This window comes from Triticum dicoccoides, chromosome 6B (genome assembly GCF_002162155.2).
Source record: "Triticum dicoccoides isolate Atlit2015 ecotype Zavitan chromosome 6B, WEW_v2.0, whole genome shotgun sequence".
NCBI classification, from domain to species: domain Eukaryota; kingdom Viridiplantae; phylum Streptophyta; class Magnoliopsida; order Poales; family Poaceae; genus Triticum; species Triticum dicoccoides.
This window is the reverse complement of record NC_041391.1, coordinates 415,172,656-415,178,148: the sequence shown is the minus strand read 5'-3', so window position 1 is coordinate 415,178,148 and position 5,493 is coordinate 415,172,656. Positions and strand designations below refer to the sequence as shown.

The following is a 5,493-nucleotide window of genomic DNA, read 5'->3' as shown; positions in this document are numbered from 1 at the left end:
GGAAATAGAGTTGTACGGCATAGTAGAGCTTGTCCTGAGTGGGTGATATCAGCACTGCGCCAGCCCCCGCGCCCTGCCGCGAGAAGGCACCATCGAAATACATGACCCAGCCATCTGGTGCCTCACTTCTTGGGGAGAGAGACCGATCCTCGCCCATCTTGAGCTCCGGTGCGTCCATCCACTCGGCCATGAAATCAGCAAGCGCAGCTCCCTTGATAACCCTGGTTGTGCTGAACTCCAACTGGAATGCCTGCAGCTCGATGTTCCGTTCGGCGACTCTCCCAGTGGAGTTGGGGCTCCTGAGTACCCTTTCCAATGGGTAGGCCGAGACGACCTTGACGGGGTGACCTTGAAAGTAGTGCCGCAGCTTACGCGAGGCCACAAGAGCGCGAGTAAGAGCTTCTGAGGCATGGGGTACCGTGACCTTGCATCCCGCAACACCGTGCTAACGAAGTACACCGGGTGCTCGACGAGGGTGGGTGCACTGACGAGACCTGCATCTTCTGGAGGTTGAGGCGCCTCCTGAGAAATGGAGCCCCCAGCGACTGGTTGCTTGGTGCGGCCTCTTCAGCCCTGGGGGCATCTTCCTGCTGAGCTTGGTCCCCTACTGCCGCTATCACAGTCCTCACGAGGTTTTCCTGGTCTTGTGCCACCCCGGCTAAGGCCGTGGGTGGGTGGGACGTGGCCTTAGCCTGGCGTTCCTCCCGAACCGCGACCAGGGCGGCGCTGGCGGTGTAAGGAGTGGCGACGTGGTAGAGCACCAGGGGCTCGAGAGGGCGTGGCGCCACCATCACAGGGGGGCTGGTCAAGTATTTCTTGAGGTCTTGAAACGCTTGGTCAGCCTCCGGTGTCCACTCAAATGGGCCCTTTTTCTTCATCACCTTGAAGAATGGTAGGGAGTGCTCCCCCAGCTTGGAGATGAAGCGTCCTAACGCAGTCACGCGTCTGGTGAGCTTCTGCATTTCTCTGAGGGTTTGCGGCGGACTCATGTCTTCGATTGCCCTGAACTTCTCCGGGTTGGCCTCGATCCCCCTGTAGGACACGATGAAGCCCAGCAGCTTGCCTGAAGGGACGCCGAACACGCACTTCTCCAGGTTGAGTCGCAGGTCTACCTGGCGAAGGCTCGGGAAGGTCTCCTCCATGTCCTGGATCAAGGTCCTTGCCTCCTGAGGCTTCACCACAATGTTGTTGACGTAAGCCTCAGTGTTCTTCCTGAGCTGTCGGCCCAAGGCAATGTGCATCAGCCATTGGAAGGTCGTGCCTGCATTGCGCAACCTAAACGGCATGCAACTGTAGCAGTATACCCCACATGGGGTCAGGAAGGCCGTCTTCTCTATGTCTTCCACAGCCATCTTGATCTGGTGATAACCCGAAAACGCATCCAGGAAACACAGCAGGCCGCACTCGGCGGTGGAGTCGACGTTCTGGTCGATGCGGGGAAGCGGGAACAGATCTTGGGGGCAGGCCTTGTTGAGGTTGGTGAAGTCGACGCACATGCGCTCCTTTCCCCCTTTTTTGGCAAGACAACGGGGTTTGCTAGCCATTCGGGGTAGCGAACCTTGCGAATAACACCTGCTGCCTCCAGCTTGCGGGTTTCTTGGACGATGAAGGCCCACTTATCCATGGACTGCCGCCTCGCCTTCTGCTTCACAGGGCGTACATTGGGGCACACATTCAGGTGATGCTTAATCACCTCCCGTGGGACCCCCACTAGCTGCTTGGGTTCCACGCGAACACCTCCTGGTTTGCACGCAAGAATTTCACCAACGCCTTCTCTTAGTGGGGTCGAGGTCGGCACCTATGGTGAAGGTGGCTCCCGAGGACCCGTCTTCCTCAACTGGCACCTGCTTGGTCTCCGCCTTATCTTGAGTGAACAACTGCTTCTTTTTGGTTGGTGCAATTTCCTTGGCCTTGGAGGCCAGCTTGAACGCCATAAGAGCCTCCTTGGTATCTCCAGCTATGGTGAGGACTCCATCGCTCCCGGGCATCTTCATGAGGTTGTAGGCCGGATGGGTTGCTGCCATGAACTGAGCCAGGGCTGGGTACCCGAGGATGGCGTTGTATGGGAGGCCGATGTGAGCAACGTCGAAGTCGACTAGTTCCGTACGGTAGTTGTCGCGGGTGCCGAAGATCACGGGAAGGTGGATCTGCCCCAGGGAACTGGAGAAACCACCCCCGACGCCTGAGAAGGGCTTGCTGGGTCAGAGCCACTACGGCGGTACGTGGAGGAGGCTGGCACCCCCGTCGATGAGGGTCCTGGTGACGGCCACCTGGCAGATGGTGGCCGTGCAGAGCATCGGGAGCGCACCCGAGCAGGCGGTGTTGACGGTGTGATCATCCGAGTCGAAGTTCAGGTCGGCTTTGGGCGCCACCCGACCCGAGGGAGCTCCTTGCCGTGGGAGGACGGTGCTAATCTGGCGAAAGAACGGCTTTGCGTGGCGGTCTGAGGGTGGCGCCTGCGAGCCGCCCAGGAGAGCTACGACGACTGGGGGCGCCGGCGCAGCGTAGTGGGCGAGGAAGAGGTCACGGTTTGGTAGGCACATAACTTTCATGAGTGAACCGTGTGCTATTTGAAAATGTTTTTTTGGAAGGGGTCATTTGAAAACATTTACATGTGCTGTCGAAAGGGATGAGGATCATCGTTCAATCAAGGAGAATCCAACGGTGCAGATGTATGATCCATGGGATTTGGGTTCTAGGCAATCAGAATGCACGACTCAGATCACGCGCGTGGCAGGGGGGCATCGGCCATGGTTTAGTGCACACATGGCTTTCGTGAGTGAATCGTGTGCTATTTGAAAAAAAATTACATTACCTAACATCACATTTTTGTTTGAATGAAAACATGAGTTCATCGTTTCACCTCCAATTTTTTTCCATGGTAAGAAATCATGATTGTACCCTATGGTTTGATTTTCTGGTACATTTTAACAGGCAGCAGGCCTCGCTAGGAATCTCAAACTTTGAATATGCAAAAAGAGATCTCGTTTGTGTATATATATATATATATATATATATATATATATATATATATATATATATATATATATATATATATATATATATATACAGACGGTCTATTAGCAGAATAACTATTCTGCACACCACTTCCGCACTGCACGCTGAACGCAAGTGCACTGCATCTTCTTGACGACGAGCACTGCAATATAGACTAGTGAACTTCGCGTTGGAAAAAACTGCACGCAGTGTTTTTCTGGTACTGTTTTCGCTCTAATTTTTTGTTGTTTATCGGAACGAGGCATATAATATATCGTTGAAAGCTATGGATTAGACGCAACTTCGCTATGTTGAACACTTTTCGAGATTCCTCGTGGTTTAAGAGCAGTTTTGAAAATGGTGCGGCGGATGACGATTGGCAGCGAGCGTTTTTTCACGTTTTTTTCTAAATCGCTTGTCGGAATGAAGCAAATGATACGTCGTTGGATAGATATCGTCTATAAATCTTTCTCTAATTCATGACGGTTGAAGAGCAGTTTCAAATTTACTAAATCGCGGAACTCTGTTTTTTAAAAATTTTGAAATTTTTGGTACTGTTTTCGCTCTAGTTTTCTAACCGTTTGTCGAAACGAGACGTACGACACGCCGTTGGAAAGCTATGGACAAGGCACAACTGTCGTATGTTGAAATGTTTTTGAGATTCCTTACAGTTTTTAGTTAATTTTGAAAATCGTGCGGCTGACATCGAGAGGCAGCGGCTGTTTTTTTGCGAAATTTTTTTGAACGGCTGGTCAGAATGATTCAAACCATACGCCATTGGAAAGATATCGACGAGACGCAACTTCTTCATGTAGAACACTCTCTCTAATTCATTACGGTTTAAGAGCAGTTTTGAATTTACTGAAATGCGGACACTGTTTTTCGCAACACCCAAATCGACGTGGGTACTTCATCCGACTGAAAACTGCACTGCAAAGGATGAAAAAATGCACTGCATCACACGGGTAAGAGAACTGCATGGTTTCTTTTATTCAAACGTAATTTTTTTAAGGACGAGAAAGTAGAGTGCACTTCACATCGGGTGTAAATGAACCACAACACTATCAAGAAGTGAACCGCATTACTTTTCTTCGCTTCCATAACAATTTTTTTGCACTTACGGGGTGAACAACATCATACGGCCGATCGCACTGCTTGAGACTGAAAACTGCACTACAGCTGACGGGCAAGTGAGCTGCATAATTTCTTTTGTCGGACGTAAATTTTGTCAAGCGAGGAAGTGGTCCGCACTGCACACCGGGCGTAAGTGTACCGCAAACATACGGAGAAGTGAACCGCATTACTTTTTTTGTCGTTTCGATAACAACTTCTTTTCTGTTGCACTTATGAAATGAACATCATCAGACGGCCGTCCGCACTGCTTCATATGGAAAACCACACTGCATTAGATTGGCAAGCAAACTTCATTATTTTTATGCATTTTATATTAAATGGAGTGGACAGAAAATCCCTTTTTAAACCAATCTACATCCATTTTAAACGAATATGACTTCCGTGGATATACTGATTTCCAAAACGAAGTGCTTTTTTAAGCCAATCTACATCCATTTTAAACCAATGTGACTTTCGTGGATATACTGATTTCCAAAACGAAGTGCTTTTTTAAACCAACCTACATCCATTTTTACTACTCTTTTCACTCTGCATTTCTCAAAACAACAAAATGAAACTTGAATGGATATCGATGTTCTCTTCTTTTTCTTACTGAGCGCACTGCAAATGATTTTCCAGAAGAAAATATAAACATGAGTGAACTTCAAATGAACATCCCGAGAAACAAATTGACGTTTTTTGTCGACCGCAGCAGCGCGCTGCATGCTGCTAGCTCATGAACTACAACCTGAAGCTCAAGAATAGACAAAAAACTAGTAGCCATCTGGGCTGAAATTATCCACCCCAAAAATGAATAAGTGAACAAAACTGTACATTCATCCGCCACACCGTCCTACATACACGTGCTTGCCGGACTGCATAGCCACGTTGCACCACCATCCTTGGTCGCTGTCACCTACCAGAACCATGAGCTTGGATCAACAACAGAGAGGATCTCAAGCCACAAAAGAGGCGTAGGGTGGCGTCGGGTGACGGCTTACCTTTGTTCTTCCACTCGATCTAGAATTAGAAGGATCAGTGAACTCCAGCGGGACCGCCCGAAATCAAAAAATTAGTGGTCCGCGGTAGTGAGCTGCATGGCCACGCGCCACCGAACCGCATCACGTGGCGCACTGCTCGGTAGATCCTGATGCACTACAATGCCACGACAAGAATCTCGTCAACCCCCACATCACTTGGAGTGGTTTTGGACGATGACCCACGCGACGGAGGCACACAAGGCAGGTGGTGGTGGGGTGAGGCACCGCTGTGGTCCGGTTCGTCCCCATGGTTGCCAGCCAGATCTTGGGATGAGGCAGGTGGTGGGTGCAGGTGGGTCGTGGTGGTTCTCGCCGGCCAAATAGCGATAGAGGAAGGTGGAAG

General features: G+C 50.2%; 1 long non-coding RNA gene across 1 annotated transcript; it reads right to left on the bottom strand.

Annotated features, from left to right (window-relative positions):
- Positions 1–4,756: 4,756 nt before the first annotated feature.
- LOC119323664 lies at positions 4,757–5,487 on the bottom strand. The gene is made up of 2 exons (XR_005156444.1): positions 5,112–5,487; positions 4,757–5,026 (listed from the first exon to the last, which is right to left on the bottom strand). It is a non-coding gene; the product is annotated as an uncharacterized LOC119323664 (long non-coding RNA).
- Positions 5,488–5,493: the final 6 nt, after the last annotated feature.